Genomic DNA, 20,703 nt, shown 5'->3' with positions numbered 1-20,703 from the left:
GTTTGCACAAACATAATTTCTTGATTTTATGCTACTTTTAAGTTAAATTTGGAATGCTGACGCTAATGAAAAGAAAGCATCTCACTTCTGGAGTTTTGTCTGTGTGTAAAGAAGGAAATAAATAGTCTTGGCATGGTATATGAGAAAAAGCCGTCAACCTGTTCAGTCTGTAGTTTCCAGTCAAGTAAGTCAAGTCACAGTGGAAACGTGGCATAACGCCATTCTTCTTACATTAAGGTGAAGAAGACAGATTAGCGCCATAATGTTTGCATTTAAAACTACTAAAATGGATCTATCTATCTATCTATATATATTTTATATATTTCATTATATGTCACTTTTAAACTTATATATAACGTAGCTTTTTGGATACAGTCATGAATGTCATTTTTTTGCTGGTTTGAAAATCAGAATTCTTGGATTAAAGTGCTGATGATCTAACTGTATGTTTAAATTGGTTTCACACGTGGTCCTGCAATGTCTATAATAGGGATTATTTTTGTGACCAGAGGTGAACAGAGCAGAAGGAAGGATCTTGAGCTCATTGATGACATATTAGGCAATATTTAGTATTTGGTATTTTGGGAGAAATTGCTGTTGGAGGTGTTGAACCCAACTCTAACAAAGGTGAATTAACAATTTCAACAGCGCATCCACTTTAGCGCTTTGAAAATATGGAGGATCTGCAATATGTTGGCACCAGTATTTATAATTTCATGGAATGTGAACAACCAGGCTTCTTTGGTTTCATGCACATGCCATATCTAGATCTAATCAAATAATAGTCATATGCCAGGCATACTGATGTCCATGTATTACATGATTCTTTGGGGCTGTATAATTTCTAGCAACAGAAAGCAAACAGTGTTTGTGTGGCTTTGCTTGAGTTTGTGGTGTTGGTTGTGTTATTGGGCTTCACGTGTGAGGGGCATCAGCCACCTGTGTCCCCCATTGCGATCGAGGCATCGGCATGGTGATTAAACATGCGCCTGCTCTTGTCTGGCATGGGAGAGTGAGAGGATACTCACAAATCCTTTTTCTTTTGCAAACACATACAAAGCAGAATAATCAGATAATAATAATGGATCACAACAACCCCAGAAGATTAACAGTTTCCACAACACATATGTCTTTATATTCATGAACAACCTGCTGATCAACAATACTTTTCATTGGCTGAAATTAGGAAAACCAAAATCATACACTGTTACAATAATGCTAACCAACTAAGTTAATACCGACTGTTAAATAAAGTATAATAAACACTTTTACCTAGGTTTGGCTCAACATAGGGTTATTTTAGTTTTTTTTTTTTTTTTTTTTTTGATAAAATCAAACACAACTTAATTGATTGATATCTATAGCTTGGCTTATTTGTGTGGATTAGGTGGTTTGTTACAGACATCTGGTGAGACTTCTATGTAGGGCTGCATTTATCGAATACTTTTGGAATCGAGTATTCTGTCAATTTTTTCATCGAGTAATCAGATAACTCATACTTTTACGTTTTTAAACAACTCTATCAATAGTGTGTTACGCAACATGAAAATCCTCTTAAAATGAGCAAGCAATTGGCTGTTATTCCTCACAAAAAAGTTTTTTATTCAAACTCAATGCTTTTATAAGGACAAAGCTTAAAACCTTTGGGTTACTGGCTCCAGAACAAAGCCCATTTAATTAATCTTTCTGTGAAACATTCATGATGTACATGAAAAAAAAATGAAACATAGGTTAGCCTATTTGTCCTTAGTTTTATTTTAATTAAAACAGGGGAAAATGAGTGTACCCCCTGCTATAGCCCATCTGAGAAAAAAAGTATAAAAGGTACAAAATAGTAAAAATATATATATAAATAAACAATTGAAGTATTACTAATAATCCAATTTAACAAAATACAGTTCCGTTTCCAGTTGTGTCCAGATGAGGTAAATTGGTGTAATATTTGTCTTTGTGCAATGTTATGTGCAAATAGATAAAGAGAGAGAGAATTTGTCTTAGTGCATATGTGTGCAATGCATGTGCAAGCCTGCACCGCTGTGATGTTCAGCAAATGCTATAAACTCGCCCAAAAGTAAATCTATATGCTAATGAATGTAGATTTGTCCATCTGCATTTATTATTACTACCTTATGTATGGGGAAGGCATGTTTTGAGATGTAACCTATCAGTGTATGTGTGCGTGTGTGTGTGGTGCGTGGGAGGGAGAAATGAGGAGGGATGAATTACATGAGGGATGAGATCACTATGGACTCATAACACAAATAATTACAAATAATGTACGTTCTAAGAAGCGCTAATGTTAGTTAGCAATCATAAAAATACGATACCTTGTAGAAGCTCAAAGTCCGCTTGGAGAAGTGCGATTTACGTGAGGATTTCTTTGTTTAAGGTGCTGTAGTATTGATGAAGTTATTTTATAGTAAGCCAGGTCCGTTTTACAGTGTATATACTGCACTATGTTGTCCACCTTACGCAGCGTAAAATGGTCCCACACTTTAGACATTTTATGCCTTTTACCGTACTCTTTAAATCCTTGAAATGCGTGTCAGTTAAAGTAGTCCGTGTAAAACACTGCGTAGCTCCACGGGCGTGATACAATAATAGATGGACTTTGGTAACAAAGTAAATGAAGCCTCGAGGCAAAGAATATTCCTCAAATATTTTTATTGAATCATTTGAGTTATTCGAATAATCGCTTCAGCCCTACTTCTATGTCAATAAAATTAGAAGTGTATTTACCCAAAAATTGGTGACACTTATTTTATCCACTGTAGCTTCATGCTAGCCACCTCATGCTAGTAACACACACATTCATTGTGTCTTAAAAATAAACCTGATTCTGATTGATTTAGAAAATATTTTTTTATTTGTGGTTTTCACATCATCTGCAGTTGGTGATGTAACAGACCTCCCTCAGTGCTGATGGAACGTCCCCCATGTCAGAGCTGAGCTTCCCACATTAGCATTTTGGCAGGACGTGCCGCATTGCTCAGATTTCGGGGCGAGACGTGTGTTTGTGTTGTTGGCCAGACCAAATGTTGGCTGTTGAATAAACTGTCAGCTCAGAAAAAAGTAATCTGTCAATCTCCACTCAACTGCTCTTTGCCATGTTCATACATCTATTTTTTCCCCTCTGTATTATTCCTCCTCCCAACAACACGCATGCGCACACACACACACACACACACACACACACACACACACACACACACACACACACGCGCGTGTGCTGACAGACAAGTCCATTTTTACCTTTTTGGTTTTGAAGGTGATGAGACCACTCGTTCTTGTCGTTTTTATCTGCCCCGGCCTTGTTTTGGGGACGTAAGATCCAGAGGAGGATGATGGGGAAGATACAGTCGACTGTCACTGTCTGCCATCTCTGATGTGGCACATTGGAGGGCACTGAGAGGGTTTATTGAGCTCATTCCTGGCTCAACAGAATCAAAGGTGACCTGATACCACCACATGAATAGAGTCTCCACTCTTTCTCTCTCCCCTGCTCTGATGCTCAAGAGCTGGACATCAATGGCATTTTTCATTATTGTAATATAATAATTCTGATCAAATTCATAATCATATCCCAAATATTATTTGTTAAACAGTCAGATTTGCTTTCACACTAAGTTCATAATTTTTGCTAGTCCGTCTTTGCTTGTTTTGGCCCTTTTGCTGGTTATGTGGCAACACAGCCTACCGTCTGGAGAGTGACTGGGAGTCACGGTGCATTGGCGTTGCTTTCAGCCTGACACTATGGCATCAGTGTGGGTGGCACAGAGAAGGGAGCACACAGCCACCTCGGAGAAGGGGGCAACCTTTCATATCTCCCCCCGCTGGGTTTTACCCACCACTCGGCTAATGAGACAAATCCCCCTGCCCTCCAGCTTCTTCCCCCACTTGCCTGCCGCTCTCTAATTACCCACGGGATGAACGACGGGCGCCGGCAGCCTCGCTACACAAACGAATGACTGCTGTTCCGTCCAAAACGAGCTTGTTTTATTTATTTCTATTTTTTAAACTCTAGGCCACTAAAGAGCAGGCCTGCAAAACATGTTGAAGACACCAGCCGGGCTAATTAGGGAAATCCCACTCTGATTGGCAGCTGTGCTGGCAGCTCGGTGGGGTTAACTGCCCACTCTTGCTGCAGCTTTCTCAAATGGAATCTCAGCCAGAGGCTTTACGGTCAACCTCTTTAATGTCAGCAATATAAGAGGAGATATATGAAAAGCCAGCCAAGCATATGTTTCAGAAATAAAATAAGCGAGTGCGTGTTATTTCTTTTAATAATATATATCTCCTCTTAAGTGACTGCTGTCCCACACTGTGACCATGACTCACATTCTGCCTCCATGGCTGCTCCACTGGTTCCATTTATATGCACCTTCTATGCCAGTTATAATCATGTACTGTAGCTTTTTTTTTCTATCCAAAGAGCAAGGTTGACCTGGAAAAAAATAGCATATTATTATTCTCCTTTCCTTCGTAAATATACATTGCAATCGCAAACTACTGCTACTTCTTGTATTGTGGATACAAGCAGCCTGAATGAGGGGTTGCTCAGATTACTCTCTTTGACCAGATAAGGAGCTCAGTAATCCAGGAAATCCTCGGAGTTTAGCCATAGCTCCTCTGCACCCCAAGAGGTTGCCATTGCATATTTCTTAGGTACGTCCCACTGGGCAGAGGCCTTGGGATCCCCCAGGACTGACTCTGCTGGGGTCAGGGATGTCTGGTGCTCAGTCTGCTCCCTCCTCAACCATCAGCAGTCCCAATCAGCAGTTCATTCCCAACACGCTAGGCTTATACAACCCCAAATCAGAAAAAGTTGGGACAGGGTTGAAAATGTGAATAAATAAATAAAGCAGTAATTCACAAATTTCCCTTAACTTTTGTTTAATTGTAGACATTATGAACACAAGATAATTCATGGTTTTTTTGTCAACATCATTTGATTTGTAAATAAATTCTTCCCATTCAGGCTTGCAATACATTCCACAAAAAGTTGGGATGGGGGCAATTCAGGGGTTGTAATTAGGTATAATAACTAAATAATTATGTGATTTGAAACTGGTGATGTTAACAGGTGATTGCAATCATGATTCCTTTAGGAGCAAAGATGGACAGAGGACTGCCAGTTTTCCACCAAGTGCGGGCAAAAATCTTTGAAATGATGAAGAAAAATGTTTCTCGAAGAACGATAGGAAGAGATTTGGGCATTGCTCCCTTTACAATTCATAACATAGGGAAAATGTGGAGAAATTACCGTGCGCAAAGGCCAAGGGCGCAAGCCTAAACTGAATGGCCATGATCTCAGAGCCCTCAGACTGCATTAAAAACACTCATCAATAAGTGATATAAGTGCATGGGCTCAGGACTACTTCAGAAAATCACTCTCAAGCACTACAGTATGTAGTTACATTAGGAAATTCCAGCTGAAACTACTGCGCCAAAAGGAAGCCATACATAAATAGTGTCCAGAAGCGCCGTCGACTTCTATGGGCTCGGAGGCATCTGGGATGGTCTATTGGGCAGTGGAAACGTGTATTGTGGTCAGACGAATCGATTTTTCACATCTTTTTTGGAAGAAATGGACGCCGTGTGCTGTGGACCAAAGAGGAAAAGGACCATCCAGACTGTTACCAGAAACAAATCCAAAAGCCATGGTCTGTCATGGTAGGGGGATTGTGTCAGTGCCTTTGGCAAAGGTTACTTGCACTACTGCGATGGCACCATCAATGAAAAGTATATTTCAGTTTTGGTGGAACAAATGCTGCCTTCAAGATGACTATTCCAGGGACGCCCATGCTTATTTCAGCAAGACAATGCCAAACATACTGCACACATAGCAAAGGCATGGCTGCGTGAGAAGAGTGTGCAGATGCTTGACTGACCTGCCTGCATCCCTGATTTGTCTCCTATAGAGAATGTTTGGTGCATTTTGAAACCAAAAATGCGTCAATGAAGACACCTGCAACACTTAGTCACTTGATTTCTTCAATGCCTAAATGTCTTTTAAGTGTTGTTAAAAGACAGGTGAACTGTACAAAGTGGTAAATGCTGTACTGGAATGTGTTGCAAGCCTGAAGGACAAGAATGGCTATTTATTTACAAATCAAATGATGAAAAAACATAAATTATTTTGTGTTCATACTGTCTGCAATGAAATACAATTTGAGGAAAATTTATTACTTGCCCTACTATGGTCCTGAAGTCCAAGATTTTCAAGCAGAGTTTGCTCATGGCCATACCAGCTGAAGAACGCCCGATCTCGTCTGATCTGCGTTGATGCCTTGAATAAATCTATACAAAATTTCTGTGCTTTGTATCTCCTTCCTTGTGTAAAAGAGAGATAAAGAACATGGGGATTCCTGGTTTATTTTCGTAGTACAATACAAGAGACTTTTCTTCATAAAAGCAGATATTTAAGGGACAAAATAACATAAAGGGTCAGTTTAAGTCTTTGTTTATGTACTGACAATACAGGCTTTCAGCTGGTTCATGCACCACTTCACCAAGTGAAAAGAGCTTCCGTTACATTTGGAGGTGTAGATTATCCTAAATGTAAAATAGGTTGTGCATGAGCACTGTTCATTGAGCATGTGAACTGAGCTATTCATTTTACACACGCTTGACCATTTGACCATTCTGAACATGCACTCATCTACTGAAACCTGTTTATTTGAGCATTTGAATCAGTTTTGATGAACAAACTAATTTATGCTCGAATAAAATCAATTGCTGCCTATTTCTTCTAAGAAAAGGAACAAATGAACATTAAATAATTTTTATTATTATTTTTCAGTGTGATTTGGCACAACATTGCCAATGGGTATTGAGTTGAATCGAGATCATAAAATAAAGTTGATTGCTCACAATTGCTTTGCAGTGACCTTTCCTCCTAAAAGAACAAGTGGACAGCCCAAACATGTCTATATCCTGATTAACAGATATGAAATTCAATTATTGCCTTGTGTTTACCACCATAACATATCCTTGGGCTTAATCAGCCACCCTATCATCAGATAGAACCGATATAAAATGACCCTTACAAGGAATAAGTGGAGGTGTAATGAATGCCTAAAGCCAGAGTAGACTGCTAATTACTGAAGGGACTGAGGAATGAAGATGAGTTGAAGCTCTAGCAGATCTTACGGATAGGAGTGCAGATGGCACAGGCTGGGAAAAACTGAGGAGGCCATATAATGCTGACCTACAGTCAATCCTAAGCCAGATCATTATCCGTGCTGAATGCACCCCACTGTCTATGCTGCCGGGCCCACAAGTAATGTTAATGTTACTGCTGTATATATGACAAAACACAGTTCTGCATCCTCTATTTTCCACCATAACTGATGCCGTGACACAGAATGGGACCCTGACTTTCCAGCCATCAGGTGGCTACAGTGTTCCAAACCTGTTGCCCTCTTTTTTTGGAATGTGTGGGAACAATAAGTAATACCAGTCAGTGAGTTTCCATGTTTGGTTCAGTCGCACTACAGTTAAAGGATGATGAGGTCAATTAATTGTACTACTGCACTTATCCCAGTATATAGGCACTGGAGGAGAATCATTTATTGAGTGGTGTATGTCCAACTCTCCAAACATTTTTGATGTAAGACTAGTAAATATGGATTTATATGTGAATTACTGTAATTTCATGAACTGATAACATTCAAACCATGTTCATAATACAGAGCCCTGGCAAAATTTGTATTGCCTTCAGATTTGATTGCAGAAGGCATTCACTGTGACATTATGCAGTGTTTCATTTATTTGAGTTCAGTTTATTTCAACCTCTAAATGGGCATGTGTGTGTGGTTGTGTATGTGTGTGCGTGCGTGCTAATAAATGTAATTTTTTAGTAGTTTGGATGAAGTCTAACTTATAGAGGTCAGCTGCTAAAAGGACTGACGCCAACTGACCCTGTGGGTAAGGTGTGTGTCACTTGAATGCTGACGCAGTAAAAAGCAGAGCCTGTTCATGTCAGATGTGCCTAACAATGCATAATAAAGCGAATCGCGGATGCCAACCTGTCCCACTAAGCTGTGAAAGAGTCCACTGTGGTTTTCATATTCATATGGTGCGCGGCTCAACACAGCTGTTCCTATAATAAAATGGTAAGCAGCGGCCACCCTCCTCTTAAGATCATTTCATTAATCACAGATGTCTTGCTGACACTCCATGAAATATGCCTTCATATTTATTTTTTTCCTTCCCTTTAATTCAGTGGGTTTCCTTTGTTTCATACTTTTTTGTCCTTCCAGAGCAAAATGTAATTTTAACTTAATATCAGTTCTGCTGAAATCTATTGCATATCGCAGAACTCTGTCAACGTAAGTTAGTGGTGTTGCTTATGGATAGTTTTCATCACATCCATCCAGTATTTAGTTTTTGAATCTCACAAGAGATACAAGATTAAAAATAAGTAAACATTTTCACAATAAATGTGTAAACCTGATTTGTGTAATAAAACGGCTTTGTGTAACTTTGTGTAATATTCAGCCTTGGGCCAAACTGGGAAACCAATCAGCCCTCAGAATATTATAGCAGTGAATAGCAATATGTCTTGTTAAACCAAATTTGAAGGGAAAAGCCTGACTCATGGGTATTGGTACTGACAATTATGTTTCACATTGAATGAAACATAATTTTGATGTAAAAAAAAAAAAAAAAAAAAGACCTCTCTAAAAGGATCTCCATGACTCTGCATTTACTCTATTTACTCCATGACTCTGTACATGCAGATGTACATGAATATACATACATTATATATTATATTAGACATGCCAATAAGTTGCTACTTGCCATATATTCAGTATCATTTTGTTGTGTTTTGAGGAAAACAATCAATCACACTGTAACATAAATACAAAACGAAACCAGCAATGAGCTTTTTAAACCCAGCTAGTTGTGTCCGTGCTTTGAGGTTATTTCCCCTTGAGTGGAAAAACACACTCATGCGTGTGCAGTCATATTCAAGTGAATATGTGAATAAAATGAAGTGATTGTGCATATCGAGTTTTCCTGTATATCCTACATCATCTTCCTCCACATATATATATATATATATATATATGTATATACACACACACACACACACACACACACACACACACACACACACACTCATACACACACAGGGAGTGCAGAATTATTAGGCAAATGAGTATTTTGTCCACATCATCCTCTTCATGCATGTTGTCTTACTCCAAGCTGTATAGGCTCGAAAGCCTACTACCAATTAAGCATATTAGGTGATGTGCATCTCTGTAATGAGAAGGGGTGTGGTCTAATGACATCAACACCCTATATCAGGTGTGCATAATTATTAGGCAACTTCCTTTCCTTTGGCTGACAGGCTCAGCAAAGTCAAAAATAGTGAGATATATTGCAGAGGGATGCAGCACTCTTAAAATTGCTTCTGAAAAAAAAGCTTCTGAAGCGTGATCATCGAACAATCAAGCGTCTCATTCAAAATAGTCAACAGGGTCACAAGAAGCGTGTGGAAAAACCAAGGCGCAAAATAACTGCCCATGAACTGAGAAAAGTCAAGCGTGCAGCTGCCAAGATGCCACTTGCCAACAGTTTGGCCATATTTCAGAGCTGCAACATCACTGGAGTGCCCAAAAGCACAAGGTGTGCAATACTCAGAGACATGGCCAAGTTAAGAAAGGCTGAAAGACGACCACCACTGAAAAAAACACACAAGCTGAAACGTCAAGACTGGGCCAAGAAATATCTCAAGACTGATTTTTCTAAGGACTGATGAAATGAGAGTGAGTCTTGATGGGCCCGTGGCTGGATTGGTAAAGGGCAGAGAGCTCCAGTCCGACTCAGACTCCAGCAAGGTGGAGGTGGAGTACTGGTTTGGGCTGGTATCATCAAAGATGAGCTTGTGGGGCCTTTTCGGGTTGAGGATGGAGTCAAGCTCAACTGCCAGTTTCTGGAAGACACCTTCAAGCAGTGGTACAGGAAGAAGTCTGCATCCTTCAAGAAAAACATGATTTTCATGCAGGACAATGCTCCATCTCACGCGTCCAAGTACTCCACAGCGTGGCTGGCAAGAAAGGGTATAAAAGAAGAAAATCTAATGACAAGGCCTCCTTGTTCACCTGATCTGAACCCCATTGAGAACCTGTGGTCCATCATCAAATGTGACATTTACAAGGAGGGAAAACAGTACACCTCTCTGAACAGTGTCTGGGAGGCTGTGGTTGCTGCTGCACGCAGTGTTGATGGTGAACAGATAAAAAAACACTGACAGAATCCATGGAGGGCAGGCTTTGAGTGTCCTGCAAAGAAAGGTGGCTATATTGGTCGCTGATTTGTTTTTTGTCAGAAATGTATATTTGTGAATGTGGAGATGTTATATTGGTTTGACTGGTAAAAATAAATAATTGAAATGGGTATATATTTGTTTTTTGTTAAGCTGCCTAATAATTATGCACAGTAATAGTCACCTGCACACACAGATATCCCCCTAAAATAGCTACAAATAAAAACAAACTAAAAACTACTTCCAAAAACATTCAGCTTTGATATTAATGAGTTTTTTGGGTTCATTGAGAACATGGTTGTTCAATAATAAAATTATTCCACAAAAATACAACTTGCCTAATAATTCTGCACTCCCTGTGTGTGTGTGTGTGTGTGTGTGTGTGTGTTTGTGTGTGTGTGTGTGTGTGTGTGTGTGTGTGTGTGTGTGTGTGTGTGTGTGTGTGTGTGTGTGTGTGTATATATATATATATATATATATATATATAATTGGAAATTACCTGGATTTGGACTTGGATTGAGTCAGATTTATTTCTCAGATTTTCCATTTATTGGTGCTCAAAAATGATTTGTACTCACATGTCCAGCCCCTCTAAGTGATGACTAGATGCATTCAGTATTCCCGTGCATCTGCCTCTCATTCTTTCTTTTTTGCCTCTCACTCTCCGATGTTTTTTCTCTCTGTATGTGTGTGAGGGTGATTTTCCTGGGTGTGTGAGTCCAGCTGTTTTCGCTCTGTACTGAGCCGTGTTAGAGCTTTGCGAGGCGGCCTGTTCCCTGCGGGGGTCATGTTGAAATTGCAGCCCTCTCCCTGCCTCTCCCAGCGCACTGGCCACTCTGCCACCATTACTGCAGATGGACCTGCAGAGACATAAACCTGCCTCACCCCTCTCTCGCTTTTCCCCATCACCTGCTTTTGCTCCCACGCTTTCAATCATTTGCATGTTTTTCAGCTGCTACTTTTTACTGAATCAAAGAATAAAACAGAAGTCACTATTATCACTTTACTTGAGAAGTTATTGGTCTCATATTTCCATCATTTTAACTTCTTCTCCATGACCATAACTCTCATGCAATTGAATTTAACTTGAGGCAACCAGGAGGCTAAATGGTTTTACTGGAATCCACGGAGGGAAAACCCTGTCATCAGGGGTTTTAGTCCCTGACCGAAGGGAGAACTGGTGAGAAACTTTAATTACTGACTCGATCCTCCATGATGGGAGTAATTACAACCTGTGATGCTCCAGCGTTCAATGGAGTCCTAGCCTTTGTGTCCACTGAGGCCAATTAGACAGCCTTTACTTCTCTCAGAGCGGATGGGGAAAGTAGAGAGAGGGACTGGTTCGCTTAGGTTAAACTAAGGTAGAGGAGGCTGCACATAACTTTGTTGGGCTGCCGTACTCTTCACAATGAGTGGGAAAAATAAACCACTTTTCCCCTCTTCAGATGGTTTGAGCTCTGGATTGACATTTCCCTGTAGATGTGGGTTAAAACTATACTGGTCTCCATGCAGCCCTCAATCTCAATTAATGTAGCGTTGTTGTGAATAACTGAAAATATGAGTGGGTGAAATACAGCTGTCACATTTTTTACATATTTGACTGATCATGGTAATATCTGCTGACTGTGATTATATTTTCTCCTGCTTTCTGAGATGATGAGTCAAGACAGATCTTTCATTGGTACACGTATAATGCACCAGGAAGCTTGCTTCCGGTCATAAAATGCATGAGGAAATGCGTAAAAGTCCTCTGAATGAGCAGTGTTTTAAGGTTGTTCAAGGGCAACATGAAAAGGTCAAAAGAGATAAAGTTTTGGAAATAGGATGAACAATTGTTATGGCCTTATCTCCACCAATCCAGCCCCTTTATTTGTACATTTTATTTAGTTGTCACAAAAGGAAACATTTCTGCACTGGTTCAATTGTTGTAGAGATTTTTTGTTGTTGTTAATAATTTTGGTTGTTAGTTAATACATTGAATACCACATATTTTCGCAAAGCCAACCCTGTTGCATTATTTGAATGTGGAATGTTGGGGGAAAAGCATTATTAATGAAATTAATATTTTGCCACTTAAATAAGTTACAGTATACTCTCCCTTTTTTTTTTCTCTTCTGAAAGAACATTGAATTCAAATGCCTTTGTGGCAGCCGCCATGATGATGCATTTATGAGCCCTTCAGACACATTACTTAAGTCATATCCAGTCATCAAGTGTGTCCTCTGAAGGATGTAACCCACAAATTGAGACATAAGCAGAGAAAGTGGACGGATTGTCATTGTGGTACACTGATGCACAACACACAGTGCCCACAACAAATTCATTTGTGTGGTAGCATGAATACACCTTACCTAAGTGACACCTTGATGGTTTGTATTTTCTATATATATTTGTCTCAAGTTCACAGGCACAAATGGGCATTTTTGCCACATGTGACTGCTTGATCATGTTTCTTGCGCACATTATTTTTTTACCTTTCTAATATAGTACCTTTGCATTACTCATTCACTCACTAGTCTGAACTGCTGAATCCATATCTGAGATGCATCGTCCAGAGCCCATCATGTGTCCTTGGACACAGGCCAGGGATTTATCCAGGATGGAAGGCCAGCACTCTTGAGATTTTTTTTAGACCCAAGCTTGATGGGAACATCGTGTGAAGTGATACCTATTACTCTCCAAATGTTGTTCCTGATGAATAAAAAAAAATAGAGTAGTGCTAAGGTGAAATAGTTCCATACAGTTTGTTAATAAGGCAGTGAGTGACCACTACCGTGCCCAGAATTCTAGCTTTGCTTTTATCAGCAGTCAGCTGAAATGAGTCATTTGTGAAATGAGGTCTGTCTATCAGATCTCAGATTTGTAGATTTGGCGCACTTAACAAATTTCTTCTGGCTTTATGGATAATTCATTGAATGCTTAACACATAATTGCTTTGGCAATTCGGTATGATCTTTTTAGTTAATCTAATACATGCTCTTTGCGCCTTGTCAGCTTGATAAAATGGGTGCAAAGACTTAAGGCGCAATTGACAAAACACTTTCCTTTTTTCTTGTTGACCACAGTTTATTTTGATTTCACCATCCAGTGGGGCTCTCCAAAAATAATGTTGTTGGTAGTTGAAAGTGCTTGGGGGGAAATGGATCATCTTCAAAAAAGTATTGATTTGGCAAACCCAAGGCCACAAGGACTAAATGATCAACTGGGTTTTCAGGATAAGAACTTTATAGTCTTACCACTTGGCTCACATGCAATTAGAGGAGGGTGGCAAAACAGTAGGGGACAAATGAAAGATGCATCAGATCAGATGCTGAATGCAAGCATCGTGTAATTTAATAAATTGCCATGGTAATGAAGGTCTTTTGACCTTGCCTTATCTCTGAGCACAAATGAGGCTCAGGCTATTCATGCTACCATGCAAATGCATTCTGATCATTATCTGGCATGCTCCCTGAACTCAATTAGCAGTGAGGATCAGCTGATAAGTAGTCATTAGCATTAATGGTAAAATTTGAATGCGGATCATCTGAGAAGAACTTTTGCCGGCAGGAGTTTGATGAGAGTTGAAGTAGGCAGGTGTAGGAAGGTGTTCTGTATTGTTGGGTCGAGATTTTTTTCCACCAGTCAGGTGATGATCAAAGTGAACTCATTCTGAACTCAGTCTCATCAATCAAAGGACACCAGTATTTTCTAATTAAAACATGTTGACTGTCTTGCTTTTAGAAAGGCGCATATTAATTTCATATTGATTTGATTACAAATCACTTGTTTTCTAGGCTATTTTCATATGCGGCTTATCAGTTCATTTTGCTGTCTGTTGAGTGTGCAGATCCACTAAGCTGGGATGCCGTTTTTGGAAATTGTGGAGTTGTGGAATGCGTAGGAACGTAAAGTAAAAGATATACTGCTGAGCGTTCTGCACTGTGAAAGGGATGAGGCATAAATACAGTTTACAGACATCTGTTAAACAAGGCGGGATCTGACTGTGTGCTTTGCCCATGTCCCACAAACCGCAGCTTGTCTGCTGCTGCACCATATTGTGCTCACTCCATGCCCCGCTAATTCACTTAATAGCAATTACACCTGATTTCTGTGTGACGTCTGCATGTTGGATGGGGAAATCCATGCAGTTTCACTCCAGTCTGAAGAGATGAGTGTATTATCTGTGAAAGTGATTAGTTATCTCATGTGAAACGCCACAGAACAGTACCCAGTGCACACAGTGAAATGTGTCCTCTGCATGTAACCATCCCCATGATGGGATGTGGGCTGACATAGATGGAAAGGCATGCACATACACAATGTTTGAACAATAGTGTTGCTGAATCCAGACCTGACCAATTGAAGGAACCTCAGATCTTAACACTGATGTGAAGCCCCAATCATTTTCGTTTTTTATTATTTGTAGTGTGAGTAGAAGAGCTTTTGCTTTTACTATGAAAGAGTTTCAAACTTTTGACTGACCAAAGAATTTCATGGGATAATTTATTATTATATATTAAAGACTGAAATTATTGTTCTCCTTAGTTTTTGGGGGGTTTAATAATGCACTGGAATGTCAGTGATCTGGTTAATGAAGGAAAATCATTTGACCATTCTGAAACACCTTGAAGTCTTTTTCACAACCATGGGATTTGTCTTCTGACGTGATTGTTTAAGAAATTAGAAGGTTTTCACTGCATCACTTAGGGTTAAATAACATTTTGTCAGCTGAAATATATTAATCACTGAAGTAACACTGAAGTAAATCCTCTTTATTCTCTATGAACTAATCAAATTGTCGTTCCAAGACTCAGATTTAAATCAGATTACATGATTCATGTCAGCCATACTATACAACAGTATACAAAATGCACCTGATATTTTACACCATTTATTTCCGATATCAGCATTCAGCCGCCTGTCCATTTAAATGTCATGATGCCGATACCAAGGCAGGTGGGGCAAAAGCCCAGAGCCCTTTCACTGTCCATCATTTATTCAATCACAGGCTGCTTCCAGATTAAAAAAAAAAAGACCACAGTTTTATGTGATGAAGTGTGGCAAGAAAACCTGCCCCCAGAGAGAGAGAGCCCTGACAATATCTCCAGGTCAAATTTAGAGCCCTCGGAGCATTAGTTGGTGAGAAGCCGCCACGCTCTGCAGCACGCTTTGCTGAATCATCAGGAAGCCCAGCACCGCCTGGGCGCTGTTGGTCACTGGTGCAGCATTATTTCACAGTTGCTAAGTCAATGGGGAGTGATTTGTGGGTTGGGCTGGTTTTTGAGTGGCGCCTCGCGCTCTTCAGTTAAGGCCATTGGCTGGGACGCCACACATAGTGAAATCATATTTCTCCCCGGACGGGTGCAGTGGATGGTGGCGCACTTTACCATTAGCCTGGCGTTAAGCGCATCATCTATATTGGCGTGCTCATAGCGGCAGAAAATTGAGTGAGCTGTGCAGGAGAGTGGCGTTAGCCCAGCATGTAGAGGCTGTGTGGGGGGACAGATGGGTGGTAATAGGCTGTTCCGGCCTTGTAGACATACGGGGTTTCAGCACGCAATCAACTTAAGGGCTGGAACTATAATGGAAATTCAGAGAGAGTAAATCTTTAGTTCTGAGTAGCTGCTTCTCCTGTAAAGGGAATTCAGAGGGTAAACCTTTATCTGAATAGGGTTTGAACCTAGGGGTGGGCAATATATGGAATATACTTGATGTATTGTGGCTTGTCGATATACAATGTATATGACTATATCATGATCATTAAGTATAAAAAGTTAATGTTAAACAGACAGCAGGAGCATTGCTTTCAAAGTTGGGCCTGTCATTTTCATGGTCACTTATTAAAGAAAATATTGTACAAACCAGATTCCAAAAAAATTGACACTAAACAAATTGTGAATAAAAACTGAATGCAATGATGTTGAGAGGGCAAATGTCAATATTTTATTTGTAATAGAACGTAGATGACAGATAAAAAATTTATCATTTTAAAGGAAAAATATGTTGATAAATATGTCACGGTGTCAACAAATCCCCAAAAAGTTGGGACAAGTAGCAATAAGAGGCTGGAAAAAGTACATTTGAGCATAACGAAGAGCTGGAAGACCAATTAACACTAATTAGGTAATTTGGCAACATGATTGGGTATAAAAAGAGCTTCTCAGAGTGGCAGTGTCTCTCAGAAGCCAAGATGGGTAGAGGATCACCAAGATAGTGGAGCAATATCAGAAAGGCGTTACTCAGTGAAAAATTGCAAAGACTTTGCATCATCATCAACTGTGCATAACATCATCCAAAGATTCAGAGAATCTGGAACAATCTCTGTGCGTAAGGGTCAAGGCCGTAAAACCATACTGCATGCCCGTGATCTCCGGGCACTTAAACGACACTGCACTACAACCAGGAATGCTATTGTAAAGGAAATCACAGAATGGGCTCAGGAATACTGTCAGAAACCATTGTCAGTTAACACAATCCACCGTGCCATCCGCCGTTGCCAGCTGAAACTCTACAGTGCAAAGAAGAAGCCATTTCTAAGCAAGATCTACAAGCTCAGGCGTTTTCACTGGGCCAGGGATCATTTAAAATGGAGTGTGGCAAAGTGGAAGACTGTTCTGTGGTCAGACGAGTCACGATTCGAAGTTCTTTTTGGAAATCTGGGATGTCATCTCATCTGGACCAAAGAGGCAAGGAAACACCCAAGTTGTTATCAACGCTCAGTTCAGAAGCCTGCATCTCTGAGGTATGGGGTTGCATGAGAGCGTGTAACATGGGCAGCTTGCATGTCTGGAAAGGCACCATCAATGCAGAAAAATATATTCAGGTTCTAGAACAGCATATGCTCCCATCCAGACGTCATCTCTTCAGGGAAGACCCTGCATTTTTCAACAAGATAATGCCAGACCACATTCTGCATCAATCACAACATCATGGCTGCATAGGAGAAGGATCCGGGTACTGAAATGGCCAGTCTGCAGTCCAGATCTTTCACCTATAAGAACATTTGGCACATCATAAAGAGGTAGGTGCGACAAAGAAGGCCCAAGACGATTGAACAGTTAGAGGCCTGTATTAGACAAGAATGGGAGAGTATTCCTGTTTCTAAACTTGAGAAACTGGTTTCCTCGGTCCCCAGATGTCTGTTGAGTGTTGTAAGAAGAATGGCCTTGTCCCAACTTTTTTGGGATTTGTTGACACCATGAAATTCTGAATCAACATATTTTTCCCTTAAAATGATACATTTTCTCAGTTTAAACTTTTGTTCCATGATTAATGTTCTATTCTGAATAAAATATTAGAAGTTGACACCTCTACATAATTGCATTCAGTTTTTATTCACAAATTGTATAGTGCCCCAACTTTTTTGGAATCCGGTTTGTAAATTGTTAGCTGCCTTGGCAAAACATACTTGTAAATATCTGTATGTATAAGGACGTATGTATGATTGTCTGTATTTATGTTTATTTATTTTGTTTAAAATTTACCCCATACGCAACTATTTTCAAGGACAGATCTTCATTACAACATGCAGGCTATGCGTCCATGGAAGACATAATACTAAATCAATTTAGTTTTATTAGTATAGTTAAGGAAGATGCAATTAAAATACTTAAAAATGTTTAGAAATGTGATCATGTAGATTCAGGTTACTTAGGAATAGTTGCTTTAAGATACAAATATGGGTTCGAATCCCGATCCGCCAAGGTGCCACTGAGGTGCCACTGAGCAAAGCACCGTCCCCACACACTGCTCCCCGGGCACCTGTCATGGCTGCCCACTGCTCACTCCGGGTGATGGGTTAAATGCAGAGGACAAATTTCACTGTGTGCACCGTGTGCTGTGCTCCTGTGTATCACATGTGACAATCATTTCACTTCAAATTGTGAATTCTTTCTTTTTCCATTTGAAAACGTTAATGATAAACATTAAAGTTCCAGGTTTGAAATGACTTCTTCATTCCTATAAATTTTTTTCCCTGTGAAACGTTCAGGTTAATATGTGTCTGTAATATCATGTAATGCAGAGACACAGCAAGACATGGTTCCCTTTTTAAAGCCTTGATGAAACAAGAACTTGCATATAGACAATGTTTTAAGATGAGTACTTGTGATGTTTCCTTTTTTTTCCTTGTGATGTCCTTGTGATGTTTCTTTTTTTCACTTGTTATACAGGAGAAGCAGGAAAAGTCTTAATGGATCCTTATGTCTCACATATAATTATTTTTCAAAAGATCCTCTCATGTCTGATGGTTTCATTTATTTTTGGGGGTTGTCAGGTTTTTCTATTCTGCATTTCTCTTACTATTAAGTTCCGTGCTTAGGAAAGGAGAGGGGGGGAATTACAGACCTTGTGGTAGTCTAATTAAAAAATAATTTGATCCATATTTCACAATGGCCATGTTTTCTGCAGCTGTTTTGAGTTGATGTTAATTATAATTAATAATTGAAAGAGCAGCATCATTATTGTTTTGGCCTCAGGGAACCTTCTGTGGCGTTATTGACGACTGTTTAAACTGCATCCAAACAGGCTGAATGGGGATCATTGATCAAATGTGCCTTCTTATTCCACAACTCGCACAGATGTGTTACACCACTGTCACATTGCCACATTGCCAGATGTGCATGCAGTGCTTTATTAGAAATTCTATAGTTAAAGGGTATTGCCCCAATTATCAATCCATTCTAGATAAGTTTGTTATTTGTTGATATTTTTGTTACTGCATCTGGAGCCCTGTTCAGTGGGATTACAAGCAGTCAAGTACACGTATTGTTCGTACTTTAAGATTCTGGAATTATGATCAATTAACTACTGGATATGAGATTAGTCAATAAGAAGACCCTGTCAACTCCCCTGGCCTTCTTCAGGAATGCTCCGGATTTATTTAAGTGGCAATCACATACCCTCCATTGCCAAAAAAAAGCTTCCCAACTCTTACATTATTAACATTAACATATTAATCAGCAGCATCGGAGTGGATTAGTCTTTCTGCCAGTCTCATCATCATTATGGTTTCCACTTTCCTGGGTCTACAACAGCCACATCTGGCACTCATGTTTTCTGACTGCATCAGACCAAATCAGGCCAAGTGCATTCCAGACATATTTAAGGTGACCATTTAAGGGTCGGGCATTCTGTCAGTTATGAGTTCTGTTGCTGTTTGGCACGACTCGGGTGATTGAAAAGTACAGATCTTTCCCACTGTAGGATGTGTATAATCAAGAGACCACCAGCACGAGAGTTATTGCTCCACCGTTCATGTGGACGTTGTGAAGAGGAACTCTGTGTTCCACCTCGGCTACTCATTAGACATTCGGGTTCGATCCCACATTCTGCTGCCTAAATGTGAAATCACAGGAATTTCTGGGAGCCTGCACATCCTTGCACAGTTTTTTGCACACATCCTTGCACACTTTTTCTTTCTTTAAAATGTACATCAACAACTGCATCAGTTCATCAAATGTTTTTCTTTTCCCTCTTCATCAATACTTTTACTTTTTTATTATTATTATTAAGTGGACAGCCTGCTCTGTTTCAGTGCCCTTTTCCACACTCTTTACCCTTACGGTTCCCGGGACTGGTGGTGCCCTTCTCCTGTCACCCCTAATGAAATACAATTGGCCAGCTTTATCAGTGCCAGTGCCCTTCTGCCAAAACTGGTGTTTTAGGAGGTAAATAGATTTGGTTCTGGGTCAGCGGTTCATTAAAATGCATGGACTGGAGACTGGTGACCCGATGAGCAAAGTTTAATAGTTCAGAAATGTAAAATGGCGCCTCGGCCTGATCTGCATAATGCTCTGAGTGCTCCCTAGACCTCACTCTCTCGCTCTTTAATGACGAACGTCTTCATAACAGTGGTAATCGCTTAGCCCACATTATGCACATCATTTTCCTTTATTTGAGATGGATGCTATTTGTGATGGTGTATTGGTGTTCGCATAAATCTCTATTAGATTTGAGTCGTCCGTCAGGAAAGGAAAAGCGATTACAGGAAATGAAAATGGCGGGGACAGGATCATTAACAGGCCTGTTATAGCCTAAAAACTATTGGTACATGGGTGTAAAGAGAGTAATAGAATAGTTTCATTAAAGATATGCTGCAGACAGACAGAAAAAGTTTACCATTTTTGACCATTAGAATCATTTTAATAATATATGTGTGTTGTTCAAGTGGGGCAGTGGTGGCCTAGCGGTTAAGGAAGCGGCCTCGTAATCAGAAGGTTGCCGGTTCGAATCCCGATCCGCCAAGGTGCCACTGAGGTGCCACTGAGCAAAAGCACCGTCCCCACACACTGCTCCCCGGGCGCTGGTCATGGCTGCCCACTGCTCACTCAGGGTGATGGGTTAAATGCAGAGGACAAATTTCACTGTGTGCACTGTGTGCTGTGCTGCTGTGTATCACATGTGACAATCACTTCACTTCACATAAAGGTAATATGGGCCTACGG

General features: G+C 40.1%; 1 protein-coding gene across 4 annotated transcripts in view; it reads left to right on the top strand.

Moving 5' to 3' along the window:
- dock1 (dedicator of cytokinesis 1) overlaps positions 1 to 20,703 on the top strand; it is a 263,022-nt gene that overhangs the window by 173,550 nt on the left and 68,769 nt on the right. The window lies entirely within an intron of this gene.

Source organism: Denticeps clupeoides, chromosome 2, assembly GCF_900700375.1.
Source record: "Denticeps clupeoides chromosome 2, fDenClu1.1, whole genome shotgun sequence".
Taxonomy (NCBI): domain Eukaryota; kingdom Metazoa; phylum Chordata; class Actinopteri; order Clupeiformes; family Denticipitidae; genus Denticeps; species Denticeps clupeoides.
This window is presented reverse-complemented; position numbering and strand designations above follow the sequence as displayed.